Below are 26,653 nucleotides of genomic sequence, written 5' to 3'. Positions count from 1 at the left end.
TCTTTTGTCTCTGGTGGCCATTTTGGGAGACTGCATGTCAGAATGTTTTAATGAAATAGAAAAGGATTTGAGAAGTCACTCAAAATGTGCCCTAATTTTTCATTCTGCAGCACTAATCATACTTTCTATGGCAAAATATACCCCTTCATGTTGTTTCTTTTTAAATTAAATGTTTTAAGAGTTACCACTTTATTCCAATCAAGATGGCTTCAGGTGTGCCATACCTTTGTAATAAGTAGGACTGTTAGCGCTCTAGTTGTTCTTTAGAACACTCTAGGAGGCTGCAGTAGAACACAAAGGAATCAACTGACAGTCTCTGTCCTTGTTGGATGTACATGTTTTACTGAGAATGTCAGACTTCATTTTCACATGACTGAGAAAGATAATGTGAATTTACAGAAAATATGCTTTCAGTTTAGCTTATAGATCCCCTTCCAAACCACTGTGGGAAAATCATGAGATATTAGTTTTCTTTCAAACAATATTCATGATATCACAGCAGAAGGTTTTTTCACATGGTAAAATCACCTTAGAACCCACCACAATTCCTAAAACGAGTATGGTACCATCAACAAATGATTTATAATGTAACTAAAGTCCTAAAACCCTCTATTAACTACAATGCTTTTAATGAGGTGCTATCATGTATATTGGTCCCAAGATGGCTGCCAACACTTCTTGGATGAAGTGCTGACAGCCAATCAGATCAGATGTGTGGTTAGGCTCCGCCCAGATATATATATTTTTTTGAACCTAAATTACTCAAAATCCACTGGAGCACATATATTGAGACCTAGCAAAGGCACATCAGGCTAACAGTCCCTATAATTTTGCCAAGTTTCGTGCAAATCCATTCAGCCGTTCGAGCTAAAAGTGAGGCCAACCGCCCTATGGAAATTAACATGGGAAAAATGCGTTTTGGGACCCCCCTTTTTTCTCGGCCCCCCCTTGATGAAACCCCCCCAAATTGTCAGGGGCTGCTCAGAAACAAAATGTTCCATTTTCCTGAAAATTTCAGCCAATTCCGTCCACAAACGCCAAAGTTATTAGATATAGAATTTTCAAAAATCCCATAGAGAAAAAATCCTAACTATATATACCTACTGGCGACCGCCAGTAGGTAATATATATATATATATATATATATATATATATATATATATATATATATAATATATATATATATATATATATATATCCAACTCACTTCGTCTGACGCAACATGTCTCAGCCGCAATCTCCGGACTTTTACAAGGACGAACAAGCCAAACCCTGGTATAGTGCAAAAGATCAGTGCTTTATTCCATAGAAAAGAATAACACCCAGCAAGTCTGCATGACGCGTTTCGCCTCTAGCCAGAGGCTTGATCACATATCTATATATATATATAACCTATTGGCGGTCGCCAGTAGGTAGATATAGTTAGGACCTAGTTTCCAAGGGAAATCCACAACATTCTATTTGGAATAACTTTGGCGCCGTTGGACGAAAATCTCCAAGAAAATGGCTTGCTCCGTTCCGCTCCTTCTCTGAAAGTTTGGGGGTGATTAATCAAGTGGGGGCCAAGAAAAAAGGGGGGTCCCAAAGCAGGTTTTCCCCTTGCAATTTTCCACAGGGACCTTTAGCCAGGGCTACAGCTGAACGGAATTACACCTAATTTGGCAAAAAGGCAGAGTTTGGTTCGCAGACTGTGCTTTTTGTTAAATGGTGTAAATCTGTTTAGTAGTTCCTGAGAAAATCAAAAGTAAAATCATAGTGATATCTAGAGACGAAGTACCGTACGCGTACGATTACAAGCACGAGCTGCATGTTGATTGGCTGTCAACTGTATGTCAACACACCGAACCAGGAAGTGTTGGCAGCCATCTTGTGCTTCGGTAGAACCGAGTCACAAGAAAACTGGGAAACAAAGGTGAAAACGAAGAAAAGGGGGCAGGGTAGAAACACCCTGACCCCCTAGGCCTGCTTAGGGAGTCCCACAAGAACCCCCAAGGCCCAAAAAAAATGTTTTTTTTTTAAAAAAAATCACGGGATACGCGTATGTTACATGTACACTGCCAATCCCCCCAAAAATTAAGGCACCACTCTGCAAACGCGCCCCCTGGTGAGTTTGCGGAGGGGGAACTAATTCCCCTTGAATAGTGGATGTCCCTGGGGGCCAAGTAGCCCACCAACAACCTCCAGTATGCGCCAGGGGGCTGCCTTGCAGAGATGTGTAAAGAGGACACACCCCTTTTTACACCTCCCTGCAAGGCAGCCCCCTGGCGCATACTGGAAGTTCCTGGTGGGCTAGTTGGCCTCCAGAGACCCCCAGTATTCAAGGGGAATTAGTTCCCCGTCTGCAAAAGTGCCAGGGGGCGCGTTTGCAGAGTGGTGCAACCGTCACCTCAAGCCCTGCCCCCTGCCTGCACCACTCTGCAAACGCGTCCGGTGGCGCATTTGCAGAGGGGAAGTAATTTCCCTTGAATACTGAGGTCCCTGGGGGCCAACTAGCTCACCAGGTACCTCCAGTAAGCGCCACGGAGCTGCTTTGCAGAGTGTTGTAAAAAGGGGCGTGCCTCATTACACCTTGCTGCAATGCAGCTCCCTGGCACATACTGGAGGTACCTGGTGGGCTAGTTGGCCCCCAGGGACCCCCAATATGCAAGGGGAATTAGTTCCTCCTCTGTAAACACACCAGGGGGCTGCGTTGCAGAGAGGTGTAAAAAGGGGCGTGGCCTCAGAACATCTCCGATTTACTCACCTGTTATCAGGAGAGACCTCAGTGCTGCATCTTTCAGCCCACTACTGATCCTGAAAAGTAATTCTAATCGTAGTTACAGTAACTTGAGTTTCCTTTCTAGGCTAACAATGACTGGTTTCATTTGGAAATTTTTCTAAGTGTGCAGTTTTGGAACTTTAAAAAATTCCTCAAAAATCAGCCGAAATACAAATTCCCATTTACTCACCTGTTATCAGGAGAGACCTCAGTGCTGCATATTTCAGCCCACTACTGATCTTGAAAAGTAATTCTACTCGCAGTTACAGTACCTTGAATTTCCTTCCATAGACTAACATTTACTGGTTTCACTTGGAAATTTTTCTAAGTGTGCAATTTTGGAACTTTAAAAAATTCCTCAAAAATCAGCCGAAATACAAATTCCCGTTTACTCACCTGTCATCAGAAGAGACCTCAGTACTGCATCTTTCAGCCCACTACTGATCCTGAAAAGTAATTCTAACCATACTTACAGTAACTTGAATTTTCTTCCATAGGCTAACACTGACTGGTTTCATTTGGAAATTCTTCGAAGTGTGGAGTTTTGGAACTTTAAAAAATTCCTCTAAAAGCAGCCGAACTATGAATTCCGATTTACTCACCTGTTATCAGTAAGCATGGGCGGAAAATCCGTTCCGCTCGCGGATTTTGCGGATTTTCGGTAAATTCGCAATCCGCGAACTCCCGCGAATTTACCGAAAATCCGCAAATCCGCGAGCGGCGGATTTTTCCAGGGGCAAAAGTTCAAGCCTGCCCTGTTGTAACTATTTTAGGATGGCGCCGGCAAGCTGCCAGCGCCATCCTAAAATAGTTACTAAGTTAGCTTCAACAGGAAGCTCTAATAGATCAAATAAAGCAGGTGCTCGCAACTGCTTTATTTTATCTATTAGAGCTTCCTGTTGAAGCTAATTTAGTAAGTATTTTAGGATGGCGCTGGCAGCTTGCCGGCGCCATCCTAAAATATTTACAAATGCCCTTCCTGTGACCCTTCCTGTGGAGCTTTTTCTCTTCATCTGCTGAACTGATCTTTCTCTGACCTTTTATGCACACAAGAGGCATGTGAACTCGCATGGAAGCCCCGCACATTTGGCCCCGCGCACACACTCGCGGTTTGCACCGTCTTCCCGCCATTCACCCACTATGATGGACAGCTCACTCAAGAGACCCCTGCGCCCTTCGGGGAGATTGCATAGTAACACACACATGGTCGCTCGAACTAGTTGATGCTCAAATTCAGTGACTCATTCATTAGCCCAAAAACAATCATCAGCGCCTTCGAGGCTGGACAGGTGTGCCTCTTCCCAAATCTACCGTGGAAAGTCAGCTGTGATGCTGGGTAGAGGCCTTTGCATCCTTGACTTTCATGAGCGCAATCCCCGTGCTGTTCCTGTGACCAGGAGCTTCTTTCTCTTCATATTATTGTGTTCGCACGGGTTGCTGCAAGTTCGCACGCGTTTTGTACAATTTCGCAATTTGCGAAATTGTACAAAACGCTCGCGAACTTGCAGAAACCCGTGCGAACATAAAAAAAAATCTGCAAATTCGCGGATTTTGCGGATTGCGAATTCGCAAATCCGCAAAATCCGCGAACTTTGAGATCCGCAAAATTCGCCCATGCTTAGTTATCAGGAGAGACCTCAGTGCTGCATCTTTGAACCGAGTACTGATCCTGAAAAGTAATTCTAACCATACTTACCAGTAACTTGAATTTCCTTCCATATGAATCCATTGTCTGGTTTTCACCAGAAAAGTTTCTGTGTCTATTTTCACAAACTAAAAATATTCCTAAAAAATCGCCTGGATGACTTAAACACATTTGTTCAACTGATTACAGGAGATGCACCAGTGCTGGAACCAGGATCCACCACTGAGTAGGAAAAAGTAATGATAACACTACTTACCTGCTAAGTGAATTTCCTCCCATAGGATAACATTGGTGATTCTATGTAAAATATTTCTGTGTCAACTTTTAAAATACAATAATATTCCTTAAAAATCACTACTGTAACTAAAACACTTTTATTCAACCGTTTACAGGAGATGTCCAAAGACTGAATCTATGATCCAATCCTGTGGTCAGAAAAGTAATCCATAAAGTAACTAATTGCATTTAGCTAGAGAAACTCATTGAGGTCAATGTTTGTTTTTTTTTTTTTCATTTTTGAAAACTTTTATTGCACAGTATCATAAGACAAATACGGGCATACAACCATCCGGCCGGCCTCGACATATTTATAAGCACTGTAGCAAGCTATACTTCAACTCAGTAGCACTTCAGTACAAGAAAACAATCAACCTGAGTTACACTGGATTTCTACGTACTACCGAGAGACAGGAGAATTTAAGGTTCATTTTTAAAAATGTTGTTATTAAAATATGTAGGAAAGTATAGAAACAAGAAGGATCAAGGTACATACAATCCACCGAAGACATGAGTGGGCAACGTCTACCAGATGAAATCCAACGAGCAGAAAAACATAATCAAAATGTCCGCATAGGGATAGCACAAAAGGATAGACAATCACAAAGTATGTAACATGCCGGTCGCTACCCACCTAACACCGATCCACCCCACTGACCCAAGAAGAAAGAAGAAAAGAAAAGAAGGTAAGTTCAAAGAGAAAAATAAGGCCCATAGAAAGGAAAACGAACAAAATAAACCCCCCCCTACCCCCCACCCTACACGCATGCAGAGGCTATGGCCTACCCCCCCCCCTAGCAGTGTGTCTGTCGCCCAAAAAAGAGTACCCGAAATACAGAAGCAGAAAGAAAAGGAAGAAGAGAAAAGGAATCATGTAAAACCGGAGGAGGGCCAAACGTACATACTCAGAACAATCAACATTTGCAGTCACGGCCGCCCATCCCCGGACCCCAAAACCGATATAGATCCAACATTCAACTCCCCCATTTGTCCATCATAGTCCCAGCAGTGCGAGCATCAGCAACCAAAAAAGGAGAAAACATCTTCAACCTTGCCCCTTACGGTCTGGTGTGTTAACAAGGTCCAGCTGTACAGTAGCCTTCATGGATGGGGTAAGCAGACGGGATGACCACGGCAGAATAGGACGCTGACTACCAAAGTCTGTCCAACTCAAAGCCATGCGTGCTAAGACAGTACAAGAGGAAACAACGCTTAAAAACAATCCTTCAAGATCGACCGGCCAAAGCAGCAGCATCAGTTCCAGGATAGAATAGTAAGTCCTGCCAGTAGACCACAAAGGAGCTGCCAGACATGGTGTCCAGAGACGATTCCCCAGCCACCGCATAGGTCCACGAACACCAGACCTCTCCCCAACCAATACAGTCAGTACCGCGGCGGAATCAGGATCCTGTACCTTCAATGCCTCCGTGTACATCTGGGTATGCAATCCACAGCAGTCGGTTACCGGGTGTGGCACAGTGCCCCGCACTCGAAAGCAAACTTGGCCGGTCGAGGGCACAGCAGAGGAAATGGCGTCCAGTCGGCCCCCCAAATCTTGGGCGTCATCGCGTAGGGCAGCTCGCAATGCACCTAGAGCGCAAAGAACATCGCCAATCCGCAATGGTTCCTCAGGAAAAAGGGATGCAGCAGCTCCCTGCACATCGGGTACACAGACATGGAGCAGTTCTCGAGACTGGCCGCCAACATCCCCTGTGAACAGCCGATCATCGCGTCGCCGCTCCGCATAGTACAGCCAGGCCGGGGGCACAGGGGCAGCACACTCCATTCCGACACCCCACACGATTCCAGTGTAGCGTCGGTGATCGCCGTACCCTCAGCAGCAGCCCGGGGTCGCCAGTTTCAAGGGCCGAGTGTTCGATACAAAATGGCACCTACCACAGCGCTGGGAGACGGGAAAGCTGGTAAAGCCATCTATGAGCTGGGGAAAGGATACAATGTATCGCTCACAGCCGGGTTGTCCTCCAAGCGTGAAGAGTTGCAGAGCAGACGGAATCGCTGCGGCGGGAAGCACAGTGAAGCAGCTACCCTCCGCCGGCCGGCTCCGACCTATTTGCAATGGCCGCCGGTGGTGTAGTCAGGGCCGGCCATCTCCGAGGAAGAAAGACCCGGTCACCGCCATTGAGCGCGAAGGAGTAAGCAAGGACGCCGCTTCGCTTCCACCGCCGGGAGCGTGCCGGGGAGCACAGCGTTGGAATCAGAGTCACCTCCCGGATCCGATAAATCGGCATAAAAATAGGATAGCTTGCAGGATAAGTGACAATACGGTAGGAAAGCGAGAGGGTCGGCGGAGCCGAGGGTTTAGGCGGCCATCATGGTTGCAGGCTAGGCTCCTCCCTCATTTGAGGTCAATGTTGCATTGTGTTTGAAATTTTGCTACCTATTGCAACAACTATAACTGCTGTACTTAAAAGTCTATTCCCTGTTTGCAAAGTAATTAAACTAAAGTAATTCATTCTGAGAATATATATTTTGTAATGTAATGTATAATGTCATTGCAATGTAATTTAAAAAATAAAATATCTAAAACTAAATAGTTTAAAATGTAGTAAATCAGTATTAAAAAAAAATATAACAATTAATAAATTAAAAAAGTGTCATTTACAAACCTTCAAAATTCACTGAAAAACGAAATCCAGGCCTGATATAGTTAGGAATTAGCGTTTAAAAAAACCTTTGAAATTCACTGAAAAAACCATAGGTTTCAGGCCTATATAGTTAGGAATTAGCATTTTAAAAACCTTTGAAATTCACTGAAAAAAACATAGGTTTCAGGCCTGATAGAGTTAGGAATTAGCATTTAAAAAACCATAGAAATTCACTGAAAAAACTGTAGGTTTTAGGGGTGTTATAGTTAGCTGGACAATTCACTCGTACAAAACCTTTGAAATTCCTCCGATATAGTTAGTTGTACTAACTATATCTTGCGCCCCATAATCCACTGCTGATGATGTCACATATTACATCATTCATGACATGGCAACAAAATAAAAATATTTTAAAAACAAAGTAAATAGAAAAATATCTAAATAGGTTAATAATGTATTAAAAATATATTTACTATGATAAGTTTTTTAAAAAACCTATTATAATGTGAAATACATATCAACAATGCCTACAAATATTATGTTAAATCAAATAGAAACATATTTTTCAAAGAAATACATATATATTTTTTTAATCATATATTAACAAAACATTAATTATTACATATATTTAGTTCATTTACTTCCAACCCTATAACACCACAAAACTCACAACCCACATATCAAATAAAATAAATGTATTTACAAAATTAACATAATTAATGAATGAATGAATGAACATTAGTCTTATAGAGTGCAAACTTTGCCCAAGAGTGACAAGGCACTGCAGATAGAGCCGGCAGTCATAGGAAGCACAAAAAAGGGGACTAGCAATTAAAGAGTGAAGAGCCATGTTTTTAATGCCTTACAAAACAGAAGGTGAGAGTCTTGCCAGGAGATCAATAACGGAAGAGAATTCCAGAGCTTAGAGGCTGCAAGAGAAAATGCCTTTCCTCCCCACCTGGCTCTCCTGAACCTGGGAACTACCAACAAGTTTTTGCTGGCAGACTGCAGTTGTTTGGTGGGGACAAACCATAGGATGAGCCTTTTAATACCTCCAGGACCTGAGTTATGAAGAGCTTTATGAACAAGGCAGAGGGCTTGAACAAAATTCTTTTTTCTAAAGGAAGCCAGTGCAGCTTACGAATAGATGCCGAAACTGGGTGGAATTTAGGAAGATCCAATACAAGTCTGTCCACTGCATTCTGGACAAGCTGCAATTTATAGATGGAACCCTTATTGATGTCCAGGTAAAGGGCATTACAATAATCCAATCAGGACAGAACCAGGGCCACAGCTGCTTGCTTTCGCGAGGAAAAGGAGAGGCATGGAAAGATCTTCCTCAGGATCCTGATGAAACGAAAACAGGTGGAAACCATTCTGTTGATCTGGAGGTCAAAAGAGAGAAAGCTGTCAAATATGACACCAAGATCATTTGCTGCTGGAGCAGGACAGGGGCATGAGCCATATATTTCAGGCCACCAAGAAAAGGACCATATAGATTGTTGACTGACAAAAATCACGACTTCTGTCTTGACACCATTGAGTCACAGGTAGTTGTCTACCATTCAGGAGGCCACAACCTGCAAACAGCTCTTAAAATTTGCAGCGGACGCCTCAATGCTATTGGTAATTGACACAATAATTTGTGTATCATCCGCATAGACTCAATGTGGAACCCTGTGGAGCTCCACAAAAGGTATGAGTGGTGTCAGAGTAGAATTGATCCAGGTTTACTTTTTGTAACCGATCAGTAAGAAATGAGGATAAAAGCATCAAAGCGGAGCCTGTCACCAGAATTTCATTCAGATGGCCAACCAACCTTGTAGGTGAGATGGTATCAAAAGCTGTGGTTAAGTCTAGGAGAACAAATAGAGAGATTTAATTATAAATGAAACAAATATTATTAATTAAAAACAAATCAAAAATAATTTAACTTACCACCCTTTACCCATATAAACCCAAAACCCACACCCCAAAAATGTAATTAAACAATTAACATAATTAATATTTAATATTAATTATCAACAAATTATTATTTCAATGAAAATATATACACTTCTCACCATTTACCCCTATAAATCCCACAACAAGCACCTAAAAGAAATTCTCAAATTTCCATATTTAATTATCATTATCAATTACTTAATATTAAATATCCTCTAATTATTAATTAATTAAAAATAACTTACTTCCCACCTTTTACCCTTGTAAACCCTAGACCCACACTCCAAAAAAAGTAATTAAAAAATTAACAGTATTAATTCTAAATTATCAACAAATTAATAGTTCATTAAAGATAAATTACTTCACACCCTTTATCCCTATAAACTCCACAACCTGTACCTAAAAAACCTACACAATCACTATAATTAATTACCAATTAAATAATTAAAATGAATTCATAGTTAATCATTCATTTAATATAATTAAACTACTTTCCACCCTATTCCCCTATAAACTAACAACTCGCTATGGAACTAAATTACGCAAAATGTAATTAAAATAAAATCATTGCTAGGAAAAATGTAACACATGCATTCAAAAATATAAACAATACTTATACAATAAAATAAATCAGATACATTTAAAATATATACTAAAATACATAACAATAAATAAAAAATCGATATTTTAAATGACTACCTTTTTGCAAACAAAATTAATGACTTCTATATTTTAAAAATTGATATTACTTACCTTAAAATCAATATTCTTGCTATCGATATTTTGGTGTCACTATATTTACAACTTGATAATTGTGTCTGTCTATTTGACAAACTCAATATTTTGTCTAAACACCCTTTTAGAAAGGCTTATACCCAGGATGGTGATACTGTACACCATCTCAAGAGGAGCCACCCCCAGACCAACATGTTTCTTGAATGATCTATGCAGTTTGCACAACATCAGATTGATATTGTTTGTGTTGATCTCCAGACCCCGAGCAAGGCAGAACCCCTCAAAGTGATGAAGAAGCTTCTGTAACCCACTTGGAGTTTTGGAGATCAACAATGTGTTATCCGCAAATAGGAGAATGGGATTTTTGGATCCAGCCAGTGAGGGGGCATCAGACACAAGTGACAAAAAAAAGAAACAATATCAGTCAGTCAGTCAGTCAAAGCTTTTATTCCGGTTAAAAACCATAACAAGACAATTTACAAATTCCATAGTCTAGTTTAAAAAGAGAGTTAAAAACTATTTAAAAACATCACAATAGAAACTGTGCCACAAAACGTACAAGACCAAAAAGAATACAAAGCAATACACCCATCTCATAATAACAAACCATGGATAAAAGATAGGGCCCCACATGGGGAGTACCTTTACCAAGATCAGGAGAAAGCCCTTAGCTATTAAGTAATGGTTTTGGACTGCTTCTTAGAATTGCACATCTAGTGTACCACATGGATATAAGAAACCTTGATGTTGCAAATACTGCCAAGGCCGTAGTGTCCGTTCTTAGGATTCTCAGTACTGCTCTAAAGTCTCTAAGACCCCTGGACCTGCAGAACTGAACTATCCATTTGGCCCTCGCGCCGCGGTACGAGGGGCAGAAGAGCAGAACGTGCAGATCTGTCTCCTCTGCAGCCCCGCACCCGGGGCAAGTGCTCACTAATTGTATTCTCCCAGTGCACCTATGGGTGAAACCCCTAAGCGGAAGAGAGCCATGCCGAAATTGGATGTACAGCTTCTTGGCTAGCGAGGGCTGGTTATCATACAAGAATTTCTCGAATCCTGGGAGTACCTTGTGATCAAGAAAGTGCTCTGTCAACCTGCCCAGTGAATGATTTGTAATTATACTAGCATGGCGATGTTGCTTTGAGGCCTGATTCAAAGATCTTTTAGAAATCTGGGTGCATGCCGCCTCTGGGGACGTCCACAGATCCCCCATTCCTAGTGCTAGAGTAATATGTTTAATATAACTCAGCCACGGGATCTTTCCCGCTCCACTTACAGACAGAAGGTCACGCAAGTCCTCTCTGTAGCTCTCTAATTCTGGGGTGGCCTATAGCCTTCTCCAGTATAGGAGTGGACGGTTCAAAATAATATCCTGTATGGGGACTAATCCCAAATCGAACCTTAGGGGAATTAAGGGAGTGCTGATGGGGAGTTGCAGGATCCATCTGATGAAGTTGTTCTCCATAAGGGAAAGTGAGGGTGTGTTAGCGTGCCCCCAGAGGTCCGCCCATAGGTCTCGCCCCCTCGTGCCTGTACTTTATATATCTCAACCGGCGGACCCACTAGTTTCTGAGATGTATTATTAAAAAAAATTTAAATACCACCTGAGGATTGTGATAGTTTCAGGTTCGCCCTGGCAACGTGTGAGGACCAATCCATCTTATCATTAAGGGTGACCCGCAAATAGTCAAATGTTGACACCTGGTCCAAGGGCAGTCCATCCATAAGGGGATGGGGGCAGTTTGATTTTTTTTTTAGGATTGTACACCATATACTTGTTTTTGGAAACATTGATCTCCAAGTCCATCGTCCTGCAGAAACCACAAAAAGCCTCCAATGTTCGCTGAATACCCCCAAAAGATTTTGATAGTAGGAGGGTATCATCGGCGAACATTAGTGCCGGTATCTTCCGTCCTGCCAGGCAGGGGGAGTCCAAGTCCCTAGTCCCTGCCAGATGTGCAATCAGCCCATTAAGATATAGGGAAAAGAGTGTGGGGGCTACAACACACCCCTGTCTTACGTCTTTGTCAACGGGAAACGGGCTGTCAGCTCCCCACCTTTTCCAAACCTGACCCTTGCATAATTACCCTCATGCATCCGTCTAAAGAGGTCACACAAGTAGGCCTGGGGCACCTAACTCCAAAAGCAGGGCCCAAAGCTTGTCCCTATTGATGAGATCGAATGCGGACCTAAGGTCCACAAAGATCAAAAACAAACTACCGGCACCTAAGACAATAGTCCTCCAGTAGAAACAATATTATTAACAAAACAATGAAAACAATGTAGGAGCCATAATGCAACCCAGGTGTACACCACACAACACAGGGATTTCATCAGTTAGTTGACCCTGGTTTCCTCATTTGATTTTTGCAAGAGTTTCCTAATGGAGACGTCTAACCAGGGACAAAAGGTCTTGAGGCATCTTCATGTTATGCAAAACCTGCCAGAGTGTGAGAAGTGGTACCAGATCGAAAGAAGATCTGAGATCTACAAATGCAACTAACTAAGAGTCAGTCAGTCTACTTTTATTTGATTTGTACAAAAAATCTTAAAAGGGTGGAACTTACCACCATGCGATCAACATTTACATCTTTAAAACTGCACAAATAAACGACAAATCAATTAAGAAAAAGAAAAGAAAATAGCAACATGAAATTACACAAGCTTTACAAAGAATGTTCTAGAAGGAGACTAAGACTTAGGAAAGTGGTGTAAAGTTAAGTCACGTTGCGCTTTTTTAACTCAAATTTAAAAATATTTACACTATACTAGGGAATAAAGAAGAAAGTGTCCATTGAGTAAAATAGAAATAGAAATTAAGAGAGGGTCCATGACCGACTATAGCCAGGGCTATTACCCTGAGTCCTCTTTGGTTGGTGCCTTGTTTTCCAGCTCTTGAGCGGCGTACTTCAGAAATTTTATAGTATTGCAGGACAATTGGATCCAAGACCCACTGAGGCATTTAATAACAGCCGCCCTACAAATTCTCACCTGAGCGTCTCTTAAGAGTGGTAACAGAAGTGTTTTCCTTAGTTCCTGGAGTGCCGGGCATATACATATTAACAGCAGAAGTGAATCTACGCCATTGCAGCAAAGGCGACAGTCAGATGTTGGCCACGTCCGTAGCCATTTAGGGGTGAGGTCTTTGCTCGAAAAGCAGCCCAGCCTTAGCAAACATAATTTCCTTTTGTAGTGGTCCCTGAAGCAGTCTTGCAAATATGGGTGGGGTTTCAGATAGATGTATGATTGCAGGACAGGCGTGGCTTTTACCAACCACTGCCGCTTTGTCCAGTAGTAATGACACTTGTTTGATTGCTTTGTTAGTTATCTGTTTAAAAGCAGTATAAGTCATGGGTAAAAGCCAGGATTCTTCCAGTCCTAACACATGAAATGCTTGCCTAAGGGACTTATATGTGGAATTAGGGCGGCCTGCCTGTTTTTCAACTTCTAGCCAGCACAGGTGAGCCAGTGAATGATCTTCAGCGTCCCTCTTTCGCCAATAGTATTTGGCAAGGGCTCCTTGTCTTGCCGGAAACTGATTTCTGAGACCATATTCCAAACGTATCTGGGCTTGGGAAATGTGACGCGGAATTGAAAAAGGTTTTTTTAACAGACTGGATTGGGCAAGATTTTAGACTATTGAGTCCCGGGTTGCCATCATCTCAGAGCCGTATGTAAGCGATGGCAGGAATTTAGCAGCTACAATCTTTAAAATGTGTCGGGTAGAATTTCCGCATAGATGTTTTTGGACGGTGTTAAAGGCAAATTGGAGTTGCTTGGCTTTCGATTTCCCCTGTTCCAAATGCTGTTTGTACCTTAACTTATGATCCAGTAAAATGCCCAAGTATTTGTATTGGTCTACCTGAGTTAGTATGGTGGAATTTATCTTCTAGGCAAATTTATTTCTCTTGTTGCGTGAACCAGAGAAACATAAGATGTTTGTTTTCTTAAGATTTATTGATAATTATGCATTTAAGAGATATGTCGCAAGTTTGGAGATCATGCGTTGTAGACCAAGAGGAGTTTGTGACAAGAGCACAATGTCATCTGCATATTGTAGACTCCTTATGGGCGAATTACCCAATTTTGGTGGGTCTCCCTGGATGGAGCGTAAGTCACTTTCTAGGTCCACGGTGTAGATGTTGAAGAGGCAGGGGGCCAATACACAGCCTTGTTTTCAGCCGTTGCGCATACAAAATTTCTTTGTCAAACATCGGCCGTCTCCTTTTTTCACGTGGACCCATGTGTCTGAATAAAGCTCTATGATTGCTCCCAGTAGCTTTGCCGGCGTGCCCCAGGCTTTCATTTTGATCCAAAGTTTGGATCTGGGGACTTTGTCAAAGGCCGCTTTTAGGTCCAAAAAACAAGTGTACAGTGAGTTTGAATTGTCAATAGCCTTTTTAGCAAGGAGGGTTATCGCGGATAGATTTGTGAGAGTAACCATTCCTGGGCAGAAGCCTGTTTGTGTCAGGGGGATTAGCCCTATACTGCTAACCCAAGCTTCCAATTCTACCAGTAGAATTGACGAGTAGATCTTAGCCTCCACATCTATTAAGGCAATTAGCCTATAGTTGTTAGGATCCGAGCGAGACTCGGATTTGCATATTGGGTGTAAAATGCTGCCCCTCCATGATTCGGGGATGTTCCCGGTACTTAGACTGTGGCTGAATAAGGGGGATAATTGGCTGGCCCAAAAAATAGGGTTTTTCCTGAATAACGCATTGGGAAGACCATTTGGTCCAGGCACTCCATCTGCTCTTGTTGCTTTTATGACGTTAGAAACCTGCATAGGTGTAATCAAATCGGTTTCTTCTGTGTACTTTATTGTTAATGGTTCGCTGGTGGCTTTAGTATCAATGGAGTTTAAATCTACTATTGTTCTCAGACTTGATAGAGGAGTCGCTGGGGGAGACTCAACTTTGTTGTCTATGGCTATATTGTCCATGGAGTTATATAATAAATCAATGTGGCTATGCCAAAGCTGATCAGTCATGTCTGAGTTAAATTTCCGGTGTTTGCCATTAAGCAAGAAGTTTATTTTTGCCCAAAAGACTTTTGAGTTCTGCAACTTGCTTGCATGAAGTATGGTGCACGCTAGTTTTTCCCTACATACAAGCTTGGCTTGATTGGTCTCTCTTTTTTGCTCTTTTTTTAAGGCTTCAATTGTTTTCAAAGTTTGTTGTGAAAAATGAAGTTCCTTTTTACATTCAGCCCTAAGAAATGCATTCATTTGCCTTTTTAATTGTCGTAATTTTGGGGTAAACCATTTCCCTCCACTGTTTCTTATGGTTTTATGTCCTCTGTGGTTAGATTGAAATTTCTTGTTTATATCTACTACAAAGGACTCCCAGCTCTTTATTATATCGTTTAATGTATCAGGTAGGGAAAGCAAGGCGTTGCATGACGCCATTAAGTTTGGGAGGTTTTCTTCGTTCCAATTTAGCCGTTGTAGGTTAAAGATTTGGGTGTTCAAGGATAGGGGCAGCACTTGATCGGACTTGTTTAGATGGATAGTCAAGGTGAAGGTCTTTGGGATATAATCACTTTCTCCACGTTCCTGAATATGGAAGGCTCTGATATAAGGAAATAGGTCGGGCCAGCCAGGGTATAATCTATGGTTGATCCAGAGTTCTTAGAGACCCTCGTTAGGGCGGCCGGTGTATCTAGGTGGCCCCTTCCATTTAAGGTGTACAAGTGGAGCGCTTCCAATTCTGTGGCACATTTTCTTCCCATTGCACTTTGTCTACCTTGATTGCCCTGCCGTGGATCAATATGGGTAGCGAGGGTTTCCTCCAGGCGTTGAATTAGATTTATATTGAAATCCCCGGTTATAAGCATGTTTTCACTTTGGTAGGTGGAATTCAACATGTTAATTACGGTTACTAGTTGTTTTATTCTTTCCCCTTTTTGTTCCCGCCGGGGTGCATGTAGAGATTCACAATCAGAAGGCCCATGTTAGGGGAAATCTCAATTTTTATGCATTGCATCCATGTAGAGTCTAGGTCAATGCGACAATGGGACAACAGAAAGTGTGTTGATATAAAAATGAATAGACCTCCTTTTGCCCTGCCAGAACGTGCCTCCTTATGTGCTCGTATGAAAAAGTCTTTATATCCCACTAGGGGCGTATTTTTTATCTGCCATGTTTCCTGGAACAGTAATATTTTAAATTGAGTAATAAAATCTATAAAATCTTCTTCCTCCAACTTCGCATTTAGTCCGTTGACGTTCCATGAGCAGATTGTACAGCGCTGCTCTTTCCCATCCGTTGGTCTACTATTACTTCATTCTCTGTTCCCTTGGATCAATGCCAGAGGTGTATGTTGGTGCCTTTCGGGCATGTCTGCCTCCTGATGGGCAAACGTGATTGTGATTTGCCTAACTTGGTGGTCTTCTTCTTCTATGCTGCTTCTTGAGTCTGGACCTTTAGCATTTTTTAGGGAGCTTTGTTTTAGATTTTGTTTCCGCAACGGACTGGGATAACGAGTGGGCTCCACTTTTTTCAGATCGATACCCCATAAGGCAATGTCCTCCCGGTAAGTCAAGATCAATTCTGTGACAATGTGATCGGTCCATGTTGTTATCGTCGATTCAGAGCCTTGTTTAAGGGGGTTTGGTCTGAACTCTACCGAGGCCAAGTCGCTTGATTTTAAATGTTGCAAGCCTGGTAGTTCTTCTAAGAGTCTTAAAATGGCCCCTCTGTTCAGGATGTCACGGGTCCCTCTTGAGCAGTATTGCGGAGTTAGCTCGATGTTGGTGCTTAAGATGTGCCGCTTTTGAATTTTTGGTCGTCTGTTCCCTTTAATGATTGGAGGAGCCGTGCATGCTCGGTCAGCCTCTAGGTCTAATGTATGCAGGCTGACTGGCTGTAGGCTGCTTGTAATTTCTTGTCCGTTGAGGACTGGAGCTGATGGTGCTTGAATTTCTCCATCCTGCCTGTCTCATGATATTATTCCCTTGATCTTTACAGATTTATCTGTGTCGACTTGTCTTTTATTTTCTAATACTTGAATTGATAAGATGTTATCCTTTGATCTTTCTCTTTGCTTAGAGTTTGTATTAGTGACTTGCTCTTGGGTTGGTGATTTGCAAGTTAGCTTTTCTCCGGGTGGATTAAAAATACTGAACACTTTTTTTGTGTTCTGGGCTGAAGTTTTGCAATCTGTAGCTCCTTTTGAAATAGTAGTTTCCTTGTCAAGCGGGTAAGCTTTTGAAATAGGCCCTTGCTCTATAGTTGTTCTGATTTGAAGTGGAGCACCCTCTAACTGGTCCTTAGCTTCAATGTTATTGGGGTTGTTATTAGTATTATTGGGAAGCGTTGGTCGTGCACGTCGGCTGAGTGATTTTTCTTTTCTAGCTTTCCTTAAGCGCTTCCTTTCTCTCTTAGTAAGCGTGTGTGCCTGTACTATGAGGTTGGAGCTGGGTGCAGCTTTTGATAATGGCACCTGACTTGGGTAGGCTTCCTCTCCATGATCTGCTGGATTGTGATCGCCTGATTTTGCAGGCGTCATGATGTCGTTAGAGATGGGGGAATCTAGTTGGTCTTGGGGTTCCGAGCTTACTTTGCCACTACTAACCTCAAGCGGGCTGCCAAAACCTTCTATAATAAGCTGTTGGCCGGTTGCTTGGCTTATGGGTGTAATTATTTCCGAAGGTGAATCCGTTGAGGATTCCATGACAGCCCCAAATATCTGCGTCATCAGGCTGGGTACTGTGGCCAGTTTGTCTATTATATCGGAACAGTGACAAGTATAAAAGGTTGAGTCCTTATTTAGTTGCACCTTTGTAATCATATTGTTTAAGTCTTGTAAGTTTGATTCGATTCCCTGAACGTGGAAGGCCAGGAGGTTGAGCAGGTCGACTTGCGTGTCCAATTTTTCCGTGTGGTAGGACATGGCAGCACCTATGGTTTCCATGTTCTTTAACAGTTGTGGCCAGATGGAGACCGTATGAGTGCTCTATGATGTTTCCCCCTGAGTGTAACTAAATATAGGTGGAGTGACAAGATGTTTACGAGGGTCTACTTGATAGTGATGCTCACGCGGTTGCAAACTCCTTGGCGATGACCTTTTAACGGTGCTTTCCTCCTTTCCAGGGCTTTGATCATGTTGGGTTGTGAACTGGCGCATGCTTCGTTCCAGTTCTGCAGTCTCACTTGTTGTTACGTTTGCTTCCTGTAACTTCGATGACTGAGGGGGGAATTCCTCGATTGTTATCAGAGTCGTTTTCTCGATAGATTTTGGGCTTTGCCCTAGAAAAACCAAATCATTACTTGTGTCTGGGGCCCAGTGGACTAAGGCACGTACCGGTGATGTGTGGACTATTTGTTGTGGCTTGGGAGATAGATTCCCACTAAGCTGGTCCAAGCCTTTAACTAGTTGACGATTAATTGAGTCTTCTGATCCAAGAGGGCCAGATCCCCCGCTCCCAAGGTTCCTTCTTGTTTTTGTGTTTAAAGCATTACAAGGTTCACTGTGACACCTTGGGTGAGGCAACGTGGCGCCTTTGTTCGAGCCCTCCTTAAAGGCATTCAATTGAGTACTGTTGGATTTAGGGCTAACGTCTTGTGATGAAAGTTCCAGTCCACTCCCAGTAGAAAGTCTTTGACAGACTTTGAGAATGTCTGTAATCAATGCCCGTTTGCTTGCTTTAGGGTGTGGAACTTGAGCTTTGTGGGCCGGTGATTGCGTTACATCGTGATCATGTAAAACGTTGTTCTTTGCTGCGGGGCTACGAACTGTGCTGACCTTGTGGAGCCCCTTGTCTCCTTCGTCTGCGCTCTGCAAACCTAGTTCATTATGTAGATTTGTCGTGCCCAAAGGGGTTTTTGACGGATCTGCCGAACTGATGCCTTGCTCCTCCGAGATTGAATTTTTGGGGCTTTTGCTGCTGCCCTTCCTCTGCCTTGTTGGTCGTGCACAGAGGGTCCCCCTTGGCTTTTTTTGTCTTCCCCTGTGGTTTTTCCACTAGGGTTTCCTCGCCTTGTGGTTTCCCTGATCTCATGATCGAGATGCTTCAAGTTCGGCAAAACAATTAAGCCTTTAGTTGGCAAAAAAGCTTTCCGTCGATATACCGGAGCTAGCCTGCTTTTTACTTTGTAGTACTTTGTGATGGGTAATGGGTAGATTACTAGTCAAGTTGCTAGTTGCAGTTCACAGGTTGAGAGTGGCCTGCTGACCGCTCATGGGGTAACTACTTTGAGGGCTTGAGTGCTTTGATGGCTCTGGGCGGCTTTTGTTGCCGAGCAGGGGGTGCAAGCACCGATTGTCAGTTTAAACTCGGCTCTTCGGTTTTGGGAGGAGCGACAAGCAGAGCACACAGGGGGACCGCAGGCTGAGTAACCTAGTCACGCAGCCTCCCTCGGTCTACTCCCCGGGCTCTTACTTTGCAACCGCCCCTATCGGCGGCCGCGCTTGTGACTTGCCTGACTGCAACTCGCAGGCCCCCCTCTAACAGGGGCGGAAGTTCTGTCCCAGTTCTGTGGGTGCCGTGGACTAAGTTTGATTCGTGGTGTAGATTTAGTTTGTGATGTCCTGTGGGTGCCGGGGGTCGTGTACCGGGACACCTTTCTGCAGCCTCTCTCGAAGGTCACCGAGAAGCTCAGGGGCTCAGAGCGGGGGCAGGTACTCGGGGCTCCGAGCTCGGAGTTTCGCTCGGGCTCAGGCTCTAGGTACAGACTCAGGCACGGCTCAGTTTGTGCACTCGCCCACCAGCCGACTCTGTTTACACCGTGTGAGCCGTGTGCACCGTGCCTGTCGACCGCCCCCCGCTCTCCAACTAACTAAGAGTCTTTTACCAATTACAACATTATACCAGTATATCAAAAGAAAACGAAACACCTGGTCAATAGACAAGAACTTTGTCTGAAAGCCTACTTAGTACGGGCTAAGGATATCTTCATCGGTCATCCAGACCTGTATCTTAGCCAGCAGGCATCCGGAAAAGGCTTTTTGTATGTTTCGATTAAGCTAATCAGTCTGTCGTTGTTAAGAACAGGCCTGTCCACTTTTATGCAATGTCTGAGTCTTTCCATGATTTGAAATTCCTGACAATGCAGTGATAGAATTAGCCATTATTTCTGAATATCTCGAGATAAACTCTGGGCTAGATGACACACAACTACGTTTTAGAAAACATAACAACACAGAATCGGCACTGGTGATAGCAACAGAGGAAATACGAGAAGTACATGATAGGGGTGGAACAGCTGCATTATTCCTTTTGGTTCTTTCTGCAGCTTTTGATACGATCAGCCATGGGATTCTGGCTGACCATATGCATTGGCTAGAGATAGAGGGTACAGCTTTTGATCTCTTACTATCTCGCCTGGCAAACCGACAAAATAATGTTAAGATGGGCCAGTTTGTCTCCAGGTCTTTTTCCCTGCCCTGTGGAGTTCTCCAGGGCTCAGCACTGAGCCCAACTTTGTTTAATCTTTACGTTACTCCCCTTGCGTCTATTATTAAAAAAATCCAGCTTCTCCCTGGCCTTAAATGCCGATGATACCCAAATCGTAGTATCATTGGAAAATCCTGAAAGCAATCTGGGTGCTGCTTTCAGCTCATGTATGAGTAAGGTGAGCAACTGGATGGACTGCAAGTGCCTTAAATTGAATACCAATAAAACGGAGGTTATCATCTTCGGTAACAACGCTTTCTTCTGGACACCCGACTGGTGACCTCCAGAGATGGACTGTTTACTCAAACCCTCAAACATAGTTAGGAAGTTAGGGTTCCTGGTGGACAAGGAAGTGAAGCTTAAGGACCAAGTAAGAAAAATGACCTTGGCTGTTTTCTGCTTCCTAAGGCTAATAGAAAAGATAGAGGAATTTCTGCTCCCAAACTACTTAAAACAGTAACAATGGCACTCATTCTTACGAGGATTGATTACTGCAATAGTCGGTATCTTTCGCTTGCAATGGGTCTCGTAAAAAGAGGCTTCCGATACTGCAAAACACGGCAGCTCTCTTCTTTTTTTTAAATCCCGAAGTATGAGTCAACCAGAGGAGGAATTGGGAAATTACACTGGTTGCCAGGCAAGCAAAGATGTAGTTTCAAAGTTCTCTGTATGGCCTATAAATCTCTGCATGGACTCGGGCCAGACCATTTTAAAAAGAAACTTAGATGGTGCGTCCCAGCTAAGACACTTTGATCAGGCTCTGCCAGGAACCTTTTTGTCCCCCCATTTAGAAAAGCCACCTGGGGTGGAATAAGCTTTTTTAGGGCCACTGCCATGCGTTGGAATAGTCTCCCATTAAAAACTGCGCCCTCCTTACTCTCCTTTAGAAAAGCCGTAAAGACCTGGGGCCTTATTTATGAAGGCCTTGCGCCACCAGTGCGTCACTTTTAAAATGGGAAAAAGTGACGCACCGGTGCCGCAAGTCCTTCATAAATAAGGCCCCAGGCAAAAACGTCCACTCCTGTGTGAAAAGCTTTTCACACAGGAGTAGACTTTTTGCCACATCTGCCTGATCCAACCAAGACACTGTCTCAGCCTAATCAGACTTCGATAGCGCCAAGACGCCCTTGGCGAGTTCAAGCTCCGTACGTTACTTTTACATTGCATTCTTAAGATGTAAAGGGCCTACAGATTTAAGTCAGAAAGAAAGACGTCAGCCGGGACACTGTCCAGCTCTGCTGCCCTTCTGCATGAAACAGATAAAATATATTTTGTCACATCCGAGATGTCAAAAAAGTCATTAAGGAAGATTGGCAGGCTAACAGCATTGTAGGGCTAGTAGAATTATTTGATGGGACGTCTAACTAAACATCAGCGAAATAATCAACCCAAAATAAAGGGGCAACATTATTTGCAGGTTCATTTGGAACCCCAGTTCCATTTCGCGCTAAGAGCTGCCAAAACAGGATGGTATATTTATCCAAGCAGGCTTTATAAAGAACAGTCCACCTCTGGGAGTCACAGTCCCTCTTCTTATAAGTAATGGAAGCCTTACAGGCTTTCCTGGCTAGGGAGACTTTAAGTCAAAAGAGATTCTAAATTAATGTAGTTAGCATACATTATTACATCAAACGCAATTTAAAGAAAGCATACATTTGCTTTCATGATATGCACATTTATTATAATTTCACTAATTGCAATGTTGGCTCTCATTAAAATGGATACATATCCACTTACCACTGTTAATTCATAAAATGCACACATATTAATCTAGTTAAACACAATTTGAATATATAAAATTAAATATAAAACGGGTAGGCACTAAATTACTCTGATCCAGTCATGTGAGTTTATTGTTCGTCTCTCTCTATCTAGCTGAAATAAGTTAAAGTGGGATTTACAGTAACCCTCGCTTCAGTTGTAAAAATTACTTAAGATATAACAACTGCATAACATATCATTTGAATTTACATATTTGTACAGGACTCCTTTTGACAAAGGAGTAATTTTGTGTCCTCCAAGGACCAGCCATATACCTCTACTTTTGTGAAACAAAAACAATATCGTTTTCATGTTAAGAGGAGTGACGAGTTAGTCTGAGACTTTGAAAACTTTTCAAATCTTTTTTGAGCACATCATAATTATATGATGTTTCTATTTCTGCAGTAAAAACCTACATGTTCAGCGCGTTTAATCACATTTTGCCAGCAGAACCGAGCACCTGTGAGAGAAACATTAACGATGCTGTAAAATGAGTGTAACATTTCCGCCTTGCCATATGGTCTAATATATTGCTAGTAGATGGAGATTGCTATTGAGAGAAAGAAAAAACGCTGGCAGCATGAAATATAAAAACATATAAGCGGCAAACTTAATGAGCCAATCACGGAACAGTAAAACGAAAGCAGTGTTAAGGTGTTTAAAACATATTTTGACTGAATGCTTGGGAGACAGACCTTGATTTAAAGGAGTGATCAGCGCGGCAGCCAAATAGCTGTTATTACTTTGCTGAAGTCTGGGACTAACAGTTCTCCTGAACACAAAAATGTAATGGAGAAATTAAATGCTGTATGCGGTGCCATTTGAGTGGCACATTGAGAAGCAGGATAGAGCTGATTAGAGTGCATTTCTTCAGATGTTTACTCTGCCACTGGGATGAATTACCTAACAATTTTGAAGGCATTTTAGGTTGTGCTAGAAGGAATGTTCTCTGTGTCACCAAAGGGCCTAACTTGATATGTCACACCTTTATAAGAAGGTGGCAGCAGACCTGAATTATGATTGAAAAGATGCACTTAATCCCTGATTAAGAGTGGACCGATGTTTGGTCTGATGTTTATGGTATGCGATCAAATCCAACACCGCTGGCTAGCAATTTATCAGGAGTGATTACAGAATTTTACCACACTAAAATGTACATGTCTTGCTATTTACTGGCCATGTCTGCCCTCTGTGAAAGGTAGCTTGTTTGTATGGCCGACACGTACCAGGGGAAAATGTAACCAGACATACGAATTTTAAAGCTTGTAGCACAAAGCACACATTTTTCTCAAGGATCAAATCTGCTGCACCATTTTTAAGAGCAAATAAAATGCCCTGATAAATTACAGCAAAAAACACAGTTGCTGGACAGAATGCAGATCAATGTCTTACATTCACCCCAGTACAAAGATCTGGGCATAAATCCATCGTTTTTTTGCACTCCACACCACCCTAGGTCAGACACTGGCTAGATGCAAATCAGCCTTGACCCTGTGCCTCATGGGAACAGTCCAGCCCGAACTACCAAGCCATGTCTTTCCTAGACCGGAATCAAGCATCCAAGGACCGGTTTCTGGCTATCAGCCTTCTTCAGCCTGAATAGCTTGACTCCAGTGATGTGGAGAGCCTGGGACTCACGTCTGAGCATACCCAGCCCACTAGGGGTGAAAATTGCAAAAAACACAGTTGATGGACAGAATGCAGATCAATGTCTTACATTCACCCCAGTGAATGGGCCTAAATCCATCGTTTTTTTGCACTCCACACCACCCTAGGTCAGACACTGGCTATATGCAAATCAGCCTTGACCCTGTGCCTCATGGGAACAGTCCAACCCGAACTACCAAGCCATGTCTTTCCTAGATCGGAATCAAGCATCCAAGGACCGGTTTCTGGCTATCAGCCTTCTTCAGCCTGGATAGCTTGACTCCAGTGATGTGGAGAGCCTGGGACTCATGTCTGAGCATGCCCAGAGAAAATTGCAAAAAACACAGTTGATGGACAGAATGCAGATCAATGTATTACATTCACCCCAGAACAAAGATCTGGGCCAAAATCCATCGTTTTTTTGCACTCCACACCACCCTAGGTCAGGCACTGGCTATATGCAAATCAGCCTTGACACTGTGCCTCATGGGAACAGTCCAGCCCGAACTACCAAGCCATTTCTTTCGTAGACCGAAATCAAGCATCCAAGGACCGGTTTCTGGCTATCAGCCTTCTTCAGCCTGGATAGCTTGACTCCAGTGATGTGGAGAGCCTGGGACTCACTCCTGAGCATACCCAGCCCCTCGGGCTGAAAATTTCAAAAAACACAGTTGATGGACAGAATGCAGATCAATGTCTTACATTCACCCCAGTACAAAGATCTGGGCCTAAATCCATTGATTTTTTGCACTCCACATTGATTGGTTCAGATGCTCCGTCCATCACCACCCCCTTTTGTACCGCTTTAGCTGCCATAAGTGTGGCAGGGTATGCTCAGACGTGAGTCCCTTGCTCACTTTGCCACTGGAGTCAAGCAAGCCGGGCTGAAGACGGCTGGAATGCCAAAACTGGTCCTCGGAAGCTTGTTTCCGGTCCAGGGAAGGCATGGCTTGGCAGTTTGGGCTGGACTGTTCCCATGAGGCACAGGGTCAGACTGATTTGCATATAGCCATGTCTGAACTGGGGTGGCAGAGTGGGCTAAAGAACGGTGATGGATCAAACCCAGATCTTTTGACCAGGTGTGAGTCTTTGATTGGTTCAGATGCTCCGTCCATCATCACCCCCTTTTGTACCGCTTTGACCGCCATAAGTGTGGCAGGGTATGCTCAGACGTGAGTCCCTTGCTCACTTTGGCACTGGATTCAAGCAAGCCGGGCTGAAGACGGCTGGAATGCCAGAAACCGGTCCTCGGAAGCTTGTTTTCGGTCCAGGGAAGCATTAGCTTGGCAGTTCGGACTGGACTGTTCCCATGAGGCACAGGGTCAGACTGATTTGCATATAGCCATGTCTGAACTTGGGTGGCAGAGTGGGCTAAAGATCGGTGATGGATCAAACCCAGATCTTTTGACTGGGTGTGAGAAGTTTGATTGGTTCAGATGCTCCGTCCATCACCACCCACGTTTGTACCGCTTTGGCCGCCATAAGTGTGGCAGGGTATGCTCAGACGTGAGTTCCTTGCTCACTTTGCCACTGGATTCAAGCAAGTCGGGCTGAAGATGGCTGGAATGCCAGAAACCGGTCCTCGGAAGCTTGTTTCTGGTCCAGGGAAGGCATGGCTTGGCAGTTCGGGCTGGACTGTTCCCATGAGGCACAGGGTCAGACTGATTTAAATATAGCCATGTCTGAACTGGGGTGGCAGAGTGGGCTAAAGAACGGTGATGGATCAAACCCAGATCTTTTGACTGGGTGTGAGTGTTTGATTGGTTCAGATGCTCCGTCCATCACCACCCCCTTTTGTACCGCTTTGGAAGCCATAAGTGTGGCAGGGTATGCTCAGACGTGAGTCCCTTGCTCACTTTGCCACTGGATTCAAGCAAGCCGGGCTGAAGACGGCTGGAATGCCAGAAACCGGTCCTCTGAAGCTTGTTTCCGGTCCAGGGAAGGCATGGCTTGGCAGTTCGGGCTGGACTGTTCCCATGAGGCACAGGGTCAGACTGATTTGCATATAGGTATGTCTAAACTGGGGTGGCAGAGTGGGCTAAAGAAGGGTGATGGATCAAACCCAGATCTTTTGACTGGGTGTGAGTGTTTGATTGGTTCAGATGCTCCGTCCATCACCACCCCCTTTTGTACCGCTTTGGCCGCCATAAGTGTGGCAGGGTATTCTCAGACGTGAGTCCCTTGCTCACTTTGCCACTGGATTCAAGCAAGCCGGGCTGACGGCGGCTGGAATGCCAGAAACCGGTCCTCGGAAGCTTGTTTCCGGTCCAGGGAAGGCATGGCTTGGCAGTTCGGGCTGGACTGTTCCCATGAGGCACATGGTTAGACTGATTTGCATATAGCCATGTCTGAACTGGGGTGGCAGAGTGGGCTAAAGAACGGTGATGGATCAAACCCAGATCTTTTGACTGGGTGTGAGTGTTGGATTGGTTCAGATGCTCCGTCCATCACCACCCCCTTTTGTACCGACAAATTACAGATCATACTTTCTCTGATTCTTGATACCATCCCAGTTTTACTTTGCAAGGTTGTCCCACCTTACCTGTCAGAGATCTCAAAGCTGAAGCTCAGAAATAGTAAAAGCACACTTTGCCTTGCCTATTCACCTCCAATGGCGGCTCCTCTGCTATGGCACTGAACAGAAGGTAAAGTAAAAGGATAATACCTATAGTTATTATCATTTTCGTTTTCCTTTGCAACTAGTGGCTCTCAGGGCTGGGCGAGCTGGGCACAGCAGGGGAGAAGAGTGATTTGCACTCCTGAAGCGAGCATGACTGCTTGACTAGCCCTCTCAGGCCGGCCAAATAGGAATGCGCACTCTGCATCTTCCCCATGAGGCTGCATTACGCAGCTTGATGAGGAACATGCAAAGCCCCATATTCC

This window comes from Lissotriton vulgaris, chromosome 4_1 (genome assembly GCF_964263255.1).
Source record: "Lissotriton vulgaris chromosome 4_1, aLisVul1.2, whole genome shotgun sequence".
In the NCBI taxonomy this organism is placed as follows: domain Eukaryota; kingdom Metazoa; phylum Chordata; class Amphibia; order Caudata; family Salamandridae; genus Lissotriton; species Lissotriton vulgaris.
This window is presented reverse-complemented; position numbering follows the sequence as displayed.